At 34.8% G+C, this 15,396-nt stretch overlaps 1 protein-coding gene across 1 annotated transcript in view; it reads right to left on the reverse strand.

Moving 5' to 3' along the window:
* The window catches only part of LOC147839576 (uncharacterized), an 846,284-nt gene that overhangs the window by 218,883 nt on the left and 612,005 nt on the right, over window positions 1–15,396 (reverse strand). The window lies entirely within an intron of this gene.

Below are 15,396 nucleotides of genomic sequence, written 5' to 3' on the forward strand. Positions count from 1 at the left end.
ATGTCATCAACTCCCACTGGATAAATCAGAGTCACAGAAACAGGAAAGTGTTTTTTTCCTCAATCAGGGACATCCACGCGCTGTCATCATCAAAGCAGATAGCGTTTAATGGCATGTTTTGCATGTGTCCAGCGATACATTCCATTAGCCACAAACCTTCTGCCGGAAAAAGCACGACTGATAGAGGATCCAGGATATCCACTTAAGACCAGGACCGCAGATTATGGATATTGTATTTGTCAAGTGATAGAAAGGATTTTTGAACTGATATATTTTATTTTGAATTTACATAAAACTGAAATTCTCAATATTTTTTTCATTATATTTAGTAAATCACATATACAGTTGAAGTCAGAATTATTAGCCCACTGAACTATTAATCCCCCTCTTTATTTTTTCCCCAAGTTCTATTTAATGGTGAGAAGATTTTTTCTACACATTTCTAAAAATAATAGTTTTCATAAATCATCTTTAATAACTTATTTATTTTTATCTTTGCCATAATGACAGTAAAAAATGTTTAACTGGATATTTTTCAAGACAGTTCTATACAGCTTAAAGGGGCATTTAAATACTTAACTAGGTTAATTAGGTTAACTAGACAGGTTAGGATAATTAGGCAAGTTATTGTATAACCATGGTTTGTCCTTGAAAAAAAATATTGAAAAATATATAGCTTAAAGGGGCTAATAATTTTGACCTTAAAATGTAACAAATAAAACTTTCTTCAGAAGAAAAAAAAATTATCAGACATGGTGAAATTGTCCTTGCTCTGTTAAACATAATTTGGGAAATATTTTAAAAAAGAAATAAAAAATTCAAAGGGGGGCAAATAGTACTAACTATAATATACAAATTTATATTTTAATTGAGTTCGGATGCAAAAACCTCCAAGTGCCATCTGAAATTGTCTTCTAAAATTAGCATTTGTCTCAGCCAATATTTTTGTTTAGTTATTTCACTTTAGAGGCAATGCAAATAACACTTTGCTATAAAAGTGCATTTACTGAACATGCACACAGGAGCTTGCAAAAAATAGTCTTTTTAAATTATAAAGATTGCATGTAGAGGTTTTTGCATCTAAAGTATTTTACTGCATATTTTACCAGTATCCTTTAATTCACATGGTCATTTAAAAAGTTATTTTAAAATAACTGCCCTTTTCACTTACACAAAAAAGTGTTTATTTTAATTTATTTTAAAATTTGATTTTATAAACGTGATATATTTGACTCTCCAATGATGCCTTTTATCAAAAGGAAAAATTGTAGATAGATATTATTTTAAAAATGTTAATAGTATATTTCTTCAAATAATTGTGTTTAAAATGTTTTAAATATCATTACTTTATTGCTGATTTATTTGCAGCATCATTACTGCAGTCTTCAGTGTCACATGATCCTTCAAAATATTATTCTGATTATAACATTGCTCACTTAATATTTATTAGTATTTTCCATGTTTAGAACAATATTCTTACTGTAATAAATAATTTCTATCTATATATCTATCTATCTATCTATCTATCTATCTATCTATCTATCTATCTATCTATCTATCTATCTATCTATCTATCTATCTATCTATCTATCTATCTATCTATCTATCTATCTATCTATCTATCTATCTATCTATCTATCTATCTATCTATCTATCTATCTATCTATCTATCTATCTTGTATTCATTGTAAACTTTTTATTATTATTATTTTCATGATTCATGTTATTTTTCAATTGTGCTCTTCAATGCAAAACATGCTGTCTGAAAAATTGAGTTTTTTTTTTTTAATGAGCTCTTCATTTATACATCATTCAGAGTGACTCGTTTGACATTTTGCTCATCCGTAGGCATGAAGGCTATCCTGTTTACCCTTGATAAAAATGTGATAACATTCACTAAACATGCAAACGACACATTAAACCCCATCAGCAGAGGTAATGACAGGATCATTTGTATGTCATTAATCCTATCAGCACCATAACAAATGTCACTGATTCTAATATGCAAAATCCCGTAACTGGAAAAAGACATTTTAACACACACTGGAAATGTACACAAAGTTTGTTAAAGGAAATGACCACTTGAAGCATCTGCAGTTCCAAGTGATCTTTCAGACATTTCTCATATTCATTCAATCTTTTTCTTTTCGGCTTAAGTTCCTTTATTAATCAGGGGTCGCCACAACTGAATGAACCGCCAACTTATCCAGCATATGTTTTACACAGCGGATGCCCTTCCAGCAGCAACCTAACAGTGTGAAACATTTCTCATATTAAGACTATATAAAAATACATGGTTCAGTGACAGATGATAGTAAGAAGTCATTATTCTAGATAGATTTGCATTGAAAATGTAAAACCAGGAGAACCATGACAATGCACATTTAGTCATACATTATATATATTACAGTATTTGTGATTTTTTAAGCTAGTATTGATCTGATACTCTTAAATAAATATCATAAATGATTTTCTAGCTAAATTGGCCATGTGTGTGACCGTGACAGTGTATGAGTGTTGTTCAGTACTGACTTGTGGCTGGAAGGGCATTCACAGCGTAAAACATATGCTGGATAAGTTGGCAGTTCATTCCGCTGTGGCAATCCCTGATAAATAAAGGGACTAAGCCGAAGGAAAATAAATGATTGAATGATTTTATTAGTCAAAGCATACAGTTTATAAACATTTAACTTTTTTTCACCCTATGAACTGGAAAAAAAATATTTAACACCAAGAAGTCACTGCAGGGGGCAGGAAATGCCAGAGTGATGTCACAGTCCACTAAACAATGGCACCACACAGATTATTTGTCCTGCTGGAAATATAAGGCTCAAAAACATAAAACAATAACTAAAGCAAATGTTTGTTGAGTCTCTCATCATGGAGTGATAACCAAAAGCGTCAGTTTTCTAGATAAATCAATATTTCTATTGATTCTACCCATCCTGTTTCGTTGTGCCACTCTATTCCATTCATGTTCAAATATTAACTTAAATAAAACTGCAACCAATGGAAATAAAAATGCAACCAATTGCACTGCACAGCCTTTATAAAATCATTTTTTCCTAAAACAGGTTGTTGTGCTTCATAATAAGTTAATGATTGCACAGTACAGTTGTATACACTTTAATCTCTCTCCCTCTGTCTGTTTTTAGTTTGATGGCGGATCTCTCATTGGATATTGGCAAGAAATTGTTATAAGAATCATTTAAATCCTTTGCAAGGAGTTGAATGTTTATTTTGTTGCTTTTCTGTTTCACCTATTTATTGGATGTTCAAGGCTTTTTAGATCGTTTGCCATGTTGAGAGACATGCACATTGGGTTCATTTCAACAAATACTTTTTTTATCTTTGGACTGCAATATAATGCTTTAAATAAGATTTTCTTAAAAAATAAATTTCATATTAGGTAAGGCAAAACTGGCAGTATTTTTGACAAGAAAAAAAATGATGTTTGATAGCAATACTGGTCCTTTGAACTTATTTAGAGCATGGGTAAAAAGCAGGCTAGTAATGGAGTATAAATATTATGAACTGGTGAATGATGTTGAATCCTTTCTTGTGTGAGGTGTTGAAAGTATTTTATGTCAAGTAGGAAGTTATGATATATTGCTGTAAATTTGGTGGTATTAGTTTTTATTATTGCATTATTATTATTATTAATAATAATTATTTTTGTTTTTTATTCTTTTTTTTTGTATATACATGTTTCTTGCAATATGCTGTAATTGTTTTTAACCCGATACAGTTTTTGAACTGTTGTAATTAAAGTTGTTAAAAGTCTGTCTGTTTTTCTGTCTCAGTCTGTCTCTATAGTCACAATCTAACAATGTCGCCTTATCCATTTCCTCTTCCACTCATGGTGGTGGCTTGTTGAAAGAATGTGGCACTGACAAATACAAAACAACTGAAAGCGTCTGTGGAATTCCAGCGGAAGCTCTCAGGAATGTACTGCTCTACTGCACTTTCACACCTTAAATGCGCCATAAGACTTTCCTGACCAAAACTGGTCACTGTGTGTGTGTGTGTGTGTGTGTGTGTGTGTGAGAGAGAGAGAGAGAGAGAGAGAGAGAGAGAGGGAGGGAGAATAACAAAAATGACAAGCTTAATTTGTTCAAAGTGGAATTATGATGTCATTGTTGAAACTGCATTCTGGCTTTATGAAGTACATTATTCCACACAGACCCATAAAGAGACAGCATTGACATAACATAGAGATATTTCATCAGCTCTGTATGAAATAAAGCTGCAAACAACCCGCATGGTTGACTTTCCTTTGTGAAAAACAAGATTTTTCTTTTTTCTCAATTTTTTTTTTCTATTTTACAACTAATACTGTATAAAATGAATGAAAATTGAATAAAAATATAAAATATAAAATAATGAAATAAAATGTTCACAGAATAAAAAGTTAATTTGTTTTGTTTTGCTATTTCTGTGGAGAATTTTGGTAAAAATCTGTGGATTTCTGTGAAATTACTTTGGAAGTATCACAACTAAAACCTTAATATGTGAAATAAAAAAATAATATCCTTTTAACTTTTATTTAATGTTTAAAATGCAAATTCGATTAGAATCACTTTTTTTGGTAAACAAAGCAAGTCTCTCATAATATATCTGCTAAAAGACAGATAATAATTACTGTACAAACTGAATTGTACACAAATCAGATGAACATTCGCATATCAGTCAATAATATTACTGTAATTAATTTAAAAACTGAATAAATATAGATGTACACACATTTACACAAGTAAATAAACAGAATTAATGATGGGTTAAAAATTTGTGGAAAATCTGCAGAATTCTGCGCGTGCAGATTCTGTGTGGGCCTACTCATAACCTGTTTGCGTGTGTGTGTGTGTGTGTGTGTGTGTGTGTGTGTGTGTGTGTGTGTGTGTGTGTGTGTGTGTGTGTGTGTGTGTGTGTGTGTGTGTATGTGTGTGTGTGTGTGTGTCATCCTAACCTAAATAAAATTTTATTTTTTGTCATGGTTTAAATAAGAACAATTTTGATTGGTTGCCTAATACATTGAAGACATATCAATTAGAAAACTAGATAATTTTCAAGGGGTGACAGCGTGGTGCAATGGGTAACGCTGTCATCTCACAGCAAGGTCACTCGGCTGTGCCAGTTGACATTTCTGTGAGGAGTTTGCATGATCTCTCCGTGTTGTCATGGGTTTCCTCCGGGTCTGCTTTGGTTTCCCCCACAGTCTAAAGACATACTGTACAGGTGAATTAAATAAACTAAATTGGCCACAGTGAATGTGTGTGAATGAGTGTGTATGGATGTTCTTCAGTACTGGGTTGCAGCTGAAAGGGCATCTGCTGTGTAAAACATATGTTGGATAAGATGGCGGTTCATTCCACTGTGGCAACCTCTGATGAAAAAAGGGACTAATCTGAAGGAAAATGAATGAATGAATGATGTAAAGTGTTATTCAAAATTACTTTTAAATAATGTTTAATCTGCAGTGTCATCCTTACACATTTGACTTCATCTAACACAGTGTAGTTGTTTGATTGTAACAATGGAGGATAAGCAAAGTTTTATGCTCTGATATGGTCAAATCACTAAAAATCTTCATATGAGTAATGCTGATGATTATCCAACGATTATGCATCAATCTAGTGTCAGACATGCCACTGGTTCAAGCTGTTTTGAAACACATTGGCAGATTAACACTCCCTCAAAATTGCAAAATGCGTCCTTATCACATATCTCCTGCAGGTAAATCGCTTAGATGTTTATGCCCCCTGTACAGAGGTGTTTGAGGAATTCCAAACAATGATAAACAGATTCACTTTCTTGGAATGTGACATGAGATGATTTATTATTTTCTGGCGGGCCACAAAGCTGACTCATTGACGTTTTACCTTCCATTTTCACCCTTCAATGGTTAGAAGGAATGGCCTGATTCAAGGTTTGTCACAACCTTGTATGCCCAAAAATATCCTTGACTGCATGATGTTGTTAGATTTTTTACTGCTTACTGCTCTTAGCAGCAATAGCTAACGTGTCTTGTTAAGAATCTCACGCTAACACAGTTCATTAAACTTAAAGGTTTACCATTCAAAATATCTGAAGTTGTAACAGGTGTTCTGTTTTGGGGTCTGTTCTTCCTTACACTCACTTTATTAGGGATTCCTTACTAGTACTGGGTTGGACCACCTTTTGCTCTCAGAAGTGCCTTAATCCTTTATGATTGAGATCTGATGGCTCTGGAGGCCATTTGAGTAAAGTAAACTCATTTTCATGTTCAAGAAACCAGTCTTAGATGATTTGCGCTTTATGACATGGCGCTATATCCTGCTGGCAGTAGCCATCAGAAGATGGGTACACTGTGGTCATAAAGGGATGGACATGGTCAGCAACAATACTCAGGTAGGCTGTGGCATTGATACAATGCTCAATTGGTACTAATGGACTCAAAGTGTTCCACAACATCACACCACCAACAGCAGCCTAAACCGTTGATACAAGGCAGGATGGATCCATGCTTTTATGTTGTTGATGCCAAATTCTGACCCTACCATCCGAATGTCACAGGAGAAATCGAGACTCATCAGACCAGGCAACGTTTTTCCAATCTTCTATTATCCAGTTTTGGTGAGCCTGTGCAAATTGTAACTTCTGTTTTCTGTTTCTGCTGACAGGAGTGGCACCGGGTGTGGTCTTCTGCTGCTGTAGCACATCTGCCTTAAGGTTAGATGTGTTTCAGAGATGCTCTTCTGCGTACCCCAGTTGTAATGAGTGGTTATTTGAGTTACTGTTGCCTTTCTATCAGCTCGAACCAATCTCTCCATTCTCCTCTGACCTTTGGCATCAACAAGGCATTTGTGCCCACAGAACTGCCACTCACTGGATATTTTCTCTTTTTCTGACCATTCTTTGTAAAACCTGGAGATAGTTATGCGTGGAATCCCAGTAGATCAGCAGTTTCTGAAATACTTAGATCAGCATCAACAACTATGCCATGTTCAAAGCCACTTAAATCACCTTTCTTCCTCTTTCTGATGCTCGATTTTAACTGCAGCAGATCATCTTGGCCATGTGTAAATGCATTGAGTTGCTGCCATGAGATTGGCTGATTAGAAAGTTACTTTAACAAGCAGTTGGACAAAGTGTATTTTTTTTTTTTACTTTTGTCATAGTTACAACTCTTATTTTCACTGCCTCTGACACAATATTACATTAACAAATGTTAGTGAGAAAGCATGACTGAATGTTATGTATTTTTAGCTAAAACATAACATTTTAAAAAGTGAAGCATTGCATAAGAAGAATGACATGTACAACTAGAGTAACACATTTTACTCCTATTCATACATATAATAATAATAATAATAATTCCTTACATTTATATAGCGCTTTTCTGGGCACTCAAAGCGCTTTACACAGTGGGGGGAATCTCCTCATCCACCACCAGTGTGCAGCATCCACCTGGATGACGCGACGGCAGCCATTTTGCGCCAGACCGCACACCACACACCAGCTGATTGGTGGAGAGGAGACAGTGATGCAGCCAATTGAATATGGGGATGGTTAGGAGGCCATGATGGACAAAGGCCAGTGGGCAGATTTGGCCAGGATGCCAGGGTTAAACCCCTACTCTTTTTCGAAGAACATCCTGGGATTTTTAACGACCACAGAGAGTCGGGACCTCGGTTTAGCGTCTCATCCGAAAGACGGCGCTCACTGAGCAGTATAGCGTCCCCGTCACTATACTGGGGCATTAGGACCCACACAGACTGCAGGATGGGCGCCCCCTGCTGGCCTCACTAACACCACTTCCGGCAGCAACCTAGCTTTCCCATGTGGTCTCCCATCCAGGTACTGACCGGGCGCAGCCCTGCTTAGCTTCAGTGGGCGACCATGTGAGAGTTGCAGAGAGCTAGCTGCCGGCTTTGAGTTGCTGCCATGAGATTGGAACAAATTGTATGTTGTATATCTAAAAAGAAGTAAAAAGTCAGTTGAAATTGTCCTGGTCTATTATACATATCTGTCTTGATCTAAGTGCAGCCTTTTGTTAATGTCTCGCATAATATACATTTTATCACAGCAAGAATTTTTATGTGGAGTTTGCATGTTCTCCTCGTGTCAGCTTGGGTTTCCCCCAGGTGCTCTGGTTTCCTCCACAGTCCAAAGAAATGCACTATAAGTGGATTGGGTAAGCTTAATTGTCTGTAGTGTATGAGTGTGTGTTAATGAGTGTGTATGGGTGTTTTCCAAAACTTGGCTGCAGCTAGAAGGGCATCTGCTGAATTATACATATACGTTTGAACAGTTAGCAGTTCATTTCGCTGTGGTGACCTCTGAATTAGAGACTAAGGTGAAGGAAAATCAATGAAGGAATGAATAATACATATTTACACCATACAGATTAGCTTCAGATGAGTTCATTCATATCCTGGTTTAGATCCTATTTCTGTTTTCACACAGTTTGGTCAACTTAAATATTCTGATTCCAAAATAATCAAAGTTACCACTGGTGTTCCCTTGTTCTATTTGTTGCCCTATTCATTATCCAATTACCTTTTCCTTAGTTATATTTTTTAGGAAATATGGTAGCCTGCACATTTTTTTTGCTACATTGATGACAACCAACATGATGTGTCTTCCATCCCTTGTGACATTTTTTTTTCATAATTATTTTCCTGCTATTTAACAAAAATTAAAATATTTTCTAAAACTCAGTAGTGGTCCTTCTTATGGGAACTACAGTTAATCTATTCTCACAAAATCTGATTCCCTCATCGTGACTCAGAATTCCATTAATTGAGTACATGTCTCCAGTTCTTGTTCAGTTCAGTGGCTGTGTTGTTGACTAAAACATTGTAACAGTTTTAAATGCTGCTTCTTTTTTAAAAGGTTTTTAGTACGCTTGTTCTTCTATGCTTTACTGATCTTCATAACATCTTAATCTGTTTGTGCTCTTTGCCCTTCACTCTTAATGCTGCATTTACCTCACCTACCATGGAAGCTTGATATTATAGCGATGCTGCCCCTCCTCTATGCAACTACTGTCGATTTTTGCATAGTGACTGTCTTTATAAATTTTAATCTCACCTCAGACAGAAATTTTACCACTGAGTATTGGGAAACACCCATACACTCTCACATTCACTCATAGACTATGGCCAAGTTAGTTCATTCAGTTTACCTACACCGCATGTATTTGGAATGTGGGGGAATCGGAGCACTCGGAGAAAACCCAAGCTAACACAGGGAGAACATGCAAACTCCACACAGAAATGCCAACTGGCTCAGCCGGGAGTCGAACCAGCGACCTTTTTGCTGTGAGGTGACAGTGCTAACTACTAAGCCACCGTTCCATTCATTATTATTATTAATTATTTTTTTAGTATTTCATGGGGTTTAAAAAGATTTGAAACATCATTTAACGAGTCACAATGCATGACCATATAGATCATGTCTACACACACTTCCATTTCCACTTCCTGTGCATTCCTCTGGTGTGAGGTAGGATATAACCTGTATCACTAATGAACATAAACAACATTTCTGGATCGGCGTCTGGAACTCAGGCATCATGAGGGCAAGACTGATAAACCCTCATTGTATTTTCAAAACGACCTGTATAGTCTAAGCATAAACAAACATATGCCAGTACTGATAGCTACAGCAAAACCAGTAACCAACGTTTGCTATGAAACCGGTTAATCATTTTGGTCCCAAGTTGAACTTGAAATTGGGTTTATGCATTTATGTTATTTTTGTTCTTCATCTAATTAATCTGTAATTACAATTAGATTTTTAATTAAAGAATGACATCAGAAATGTAATTTCAGTAGAGACTCTCTTAAAGGTGTGATGAAATGCATTTATTTTATTGATTGCAATTTTATTTACATTATAGCTTAACAAAACGAGGCTTACCTAACTAAACATTAAGATGTGGATACATTTACCGACAAAGTAAGTTACATTACACAATTATATGTATAATTGATAAGATGGTTTACTTAGCTAATCTGGGGCAGTATAAAGCTGCTCAGAGTAGAATTTTACTCTTAAGTGTTTCAAAATATTATATTATATCATATTATATTATGTTATATTATATTATATTATATTATATTATATTATATTATATTATATTATATTATATTATATTATATTATATTATGTTATATTATATTATATTATATTATATTATATTATATTATATTATGTTATATTATATTATATTATATTATATTATATTATATTATATTATATTATATTATATTATATTATATTATATTATTTCTAGACTTAAGATTAATTGATTTATAAAGGTTTTTAAGTGTTAAGACTTTGTCTCAGCTCCTAAATTATTTAGGAGTGTTTGGGATGTATCTTAACCTAGTTAGGAGTAACAAAATGACAGTAGAGAGGGGGAAACCATGCACCTTTCAAGAAAAAAAAATGTGTTGCAAATATATGATGACGGAGTTGCTAAAACGTTTGATCATGAAGGTGATCTTTTTTTAACTAATCTAGTTAGAAATGCCATAAATTCTCACATTCTACCAAACAATGCCTTAACTGCAGAAATGAAGGTAATAATGACATTGTGCTCTTTGGCAACTGGAAAGATGCAGCAGTGCACCAGCAATGACTTAGGCCCATCACAATCCACAGTCAGCAGAGTCATAAACAGCACTATAGCAGCACTAACAACACCAAACATAATAAGGCAGTTCATAGACTTTCTAAGTGACCCCAAAACTACAGCAAAAGCAAACGGCTTTTATGAGGATTGCAGGCTTCACTGGAGTTGTTGGAGCCATTGATGGCACTCATGTTTGTATCATTGCTCTGACTGTAAATGAGGAGGCATATGTCAATAGAAAAATATTTCACAGTATCAATGTTCAATTTGTGTTTGATGCCAATTACAAGATCTTGGATCTTATACCAAAATGGCCAGGGTCAACCCATGATGTTCGGGTTCTTTCAGAGAGTAGCCTCACTGGGTAATTTGAACAAAATTATGTTCCCCTGGACGCCATCTAGAACAGATTCCTCCTTGGATCAGTTTGGTTTTCTTTTTGAATCCATTTTTTAAGGGTTTTAAACTTTGGTTTTTCTTTCATATACAGCTAGGTACAATTTACAATTATGTGATTTATCAGCTTAATGACTTACGTAGCATTACATTTGTCCATGCAATGATCAATTTGTGCAAGATTGTGTAAACTGCATGTAATTATTTATAATTTTTTCACATAATGCAAAACTACTTCTTAATGATATTTTAAATTATTGAATAATTTTTATGGTATTAATTCATCAGTAAATGGTGTCGTCGTGTTGCTGTGACTTCATCCTTGCAGCCAATTTGTGTTTTATTCATTGTAGTCCTTAATTTACAACTCCTAAGTCAGAACTTAAGAATCAGTCTCAAACTTTACTGAAAGAGGCTTTTAGATTCTTTATTAATCTCGCCTGCTCTTAAAAAAGTCCTACTTCTTACTAAGATTTTTTGACACTTAAGTCAAAGTTTAAGACTACTCTTAAGAGCATTTTTAAGAAGTTTTACAGCCCCTGATCTTTTATTGATAACTGACTCAAGGCAACATTGTTTTTTTCCTTTATTTTAGTGCATTCACAGCGACATCTAGTGACATAATTTATTAATTACATTAATATTCACATTGCCTAAAATGTTATTAAGCGAACGAGTTTGGGAGGAAATTCAAGAAATGCGTACTGGGTAAATCTGGCAATTTATAGACCATGACCTCGCACTTTATCGTAAATAAACTTTGCAGTTTTTTTTTCTTTTTTTCTTTTTTTTTTTAAACAAATCCCCAACAAAAGAGTCTTGCAACGCTCAGTTAAGAGTTCCTGTATTGTGTTATTTTGTAATTTTACAGATACAAGATATTTAATTACAACATTATACTTTATAAATTATAAGTAAATAATAAAAATGAACGAATGAACGAACGAATGAACGAATGAACGAATGAATGAATGAATGAATGAATGAATGAATGAATGAATGACATGGTGGCTCAGTGGTTAGCACTGCTGCCTTACAGCAAGAAGGTCCCGGCTAAACCAATTGGAATTTCTGTGTTAAATTTGCATGTTCGCGTGAGTTTCCTCCGGGTGCTCCGCTTTCCCCTACGCTGCCCACAGCCCAATATGCGCTAGAAGTGAATTGGATAAACTAACTATGTGTGTGAATGAGTATGTTTTTCAGTACTGGGTTACAGTTGAAAGGGCATCCGCTGTGTAAAACATATACTGGATAAGTTGGCGGTTCATTGCGCTGTGGCGACCCCTGATGAATAAAGGGACTAAGCCGAAAGAAAATGCATGAATGAATAAATTAACAAGAAAATAAAATTCTGATGAAACTTTGATCTTTTTTTTTTTTTCTTTTACGTGGTCATGTACCAGTAGAAGGCGTTGTTTATCACCAAACTGCTTTGGCATGCTCTAAACATATTCTTACAGCTCGCACAGTAACATGGCTTTTAGATGGGGTCAAATGTATCCTAATCATGAGGTTAAAGTGCACATAAACATTTCACTGGCTAGGACGACCCCAGCTTCTGTTGGAGTTGATAGTGCTGAACAACATCTTTTGGCCTCTGCAGGCTCATTCCACTGGCTGATAAAGCCTGTTTGAGACAGAAAGTGTAATGCCAGATACACTCAGAAGGAAATACTGACATTCAGCTAAAATATATGTGGGCCATGCATTTAACCACATTTAAGCAGTGCTATTTAAGTAGACATTTAAGTAGTACATAACACCTTACAAAATTTATAAACAGGCAACGCAGTGGCGCAGTAGGTAGTGCTGTCACCTCACAGCAAGAAGGTCGCTGGTTCGAGCCTCGGCTGGGTCAGTTGGCGTATCTGTGTTGAGTTTGCATGTTCTCCCTGTGTTCGCATGGTTTCCTCCGGGTGCTCCGGTTTCACCCACAGTCCAAACACATATGGTACAGGTGAATTGGGCAGGCTAAATTGTCCGTAGTGTATGAGTCAATGAGAGTGTGTGGATGTTTCCCAGATATTTGCGGCTGGAAGGGCATCCACTGTGTAAAAAATGTGCTGGATAAGTTGCCGGTTCATTTCACTGTGGCGACCCCGGATTATTAAAGGGACTAAGCCGAAAAGAAAATGAATGAATGAATATTTATAAACAAGTTTATATGTGCTTCAGTACATTATAATATTATAGTACAAAACATGGTTAATGTTATTAAAGAAATTTACAGTGCACTCAAATTTAAACTTTTTCATTTGCAATTATTAATAAGTGCTTAAGTCCAATATGTTAAGAAACAAAGTCATGAAACTGTACTCAAACTGTACACATAATTGTACTTATGTGACCTTTTACATACAACAGTTTTCAACATTATTAGAAAACTTGACAAGTTTTACATTATTGACCTTTTCTGCCTCCAAAAAATGATTTTATCTTACACAGCACAACACATCAGATTAAGTGTTTTTGTCTAGTTTTAAATAATACTCAATCACTATCTTTCGGCTTAATCCCTGATTCATTAAATAATTACTCTGTCATATGTTTCATGCAGGTGAAGGCGAGCCTCGGCATTGGGTAGGCTAAATTGTCCATAGTGTAAGAGTGAATGAATGTGTGTAGATGTTTCCCAGGGATGGGTTGCAGATCGAAGGGCATCTGCTGCGTAAAAACTTGCTGGATAAGTTGGTGGTTCATTCCGCTGTGGCGACCCCAGATTAATAAAGGGACTGAGCCCAAAAGAAAATGAATGAATGAATGAATGCTTTATGCAGCAGCTGCCTTTCGAGCCGCAACCAGCACTGAGGAACACCCATACACTCCATCATTCACACACACTCATAGACTATGACTTATTGTTGTTTTTCCATTTCGATTGAAATAATATTTGGTTATTGTTATTATTATTCATAATATTGTCATTATGTCTTTATACATTATGAAAATGACCTAAATCTGATTGCGTTGTCTCAATGGTTTACAGAGGATAATGATGACATTCATTTTATGGGTTCCATCCAGTTCAACAAAAACAACTCCTAAGTATGTTAAATGTTCCACAAATTTTCCATTACTGTACAGTATTTAATATATTGTCTATAAGTAATGTATATATAATATATTATAATTATAATATAATGTATTTATTAAAATGGCAACAAACTAGAAAAGCTAAAATTCATAAATAAGAGTGTGAATTATTTGTAATTACCATAATCCATAGAGTGGAATAACAACATCTTTGCATATAATTTGAAATGGAATCAAGACAGAACACTTCAGGATTTTGTGCATAGTTTATCGAATAAAACAAACATAGCCAAAGAAACAGAAACCAAGTTCTAATCCAAATTCTTGTTACTCGTATATTTCTGATCATTTTTATCCTGTCTGCAGATTACACAAGAGATCTCTGTCTACCTGAATACATCACAACGGGAGGAACACCATACTGACATCTTCCCACATCTAAATAATCAACACCACGAGAACATCTGAACCATCAAGCAGAGCTGTTCATCTTCTGAGTTTGACCACATTCTATAGACTAGTTACTGGAAATGCATGAGTGTTTTAATTTCTGGTCAAAATATTCAACTGACCGTCACGTACAATAAAGAAAAACACACATACACCGCAATGCTATAGAATAGAGTATAAATGCATATAAAAACATACATTTGTACAGTAGGATATCTATTAAGATTTACAGTAGGATATAGATTTTTTATTATTAATGTAGTATTCGTGATGAGTGGAAAATTCCTTAAATGGTTTCATGCTGTAACACAATAAAACGTGAAAACGTGAATTTCATTGGCACCTTATATATAGTTTAATTAAATATGTGTAATAAAGTGTATTCATTTTACCCTACATATCTTACACACGCATGTACAGTACATGCGTGCTTGGTGTGTGTGTAAAAGGTAGACAGCAATCAAGAAAATATACATAAGTCGGGAACATAATGTATCAACACATCAAGGTTTAACCAAGCAAAAAACTTACTCAGATGGTTTAACAAAGTCCCAATAACTTCAATCTCTGGTATACCCAAAATCTAAAGGACAGTTTATCCGAAAATGTAAATTCTGTCATTATTTATGCATCTTCAAATCTATACCATCATGTTAGACAAAATGTACAGGCTCAAGTCATTTTTAAAATAGTCTAAAAGTAGACCATACAACCCATGCCTTCAGTTTAAGTCTTCTGAAACCATGCTATAGTCTTGAACAGCATTTATGTATTGGTTTTTATATTTGCTGACATACACGTGTAATTTAAATATGCTAATTACATCAATAACTGACATAATTAAGATTGTTGTTTAAAGTGTCTCATGTAAACATCCACTATCCTTGGGACAAAAC

Source organism: Danio rerio, chromosome 19 (assembly GCF_052040795.2).
Source record: "Danio rerio strain M-AB ecotype USA chromosome 19, GRCz13ab, whole genome shotgun sequence".
Taxonomy (NCBI): Eukaryota; Metazoa; Chordata; class Actinopteri; order Cypriniformes; family Danionidae; genus Danio; species Danio rerio.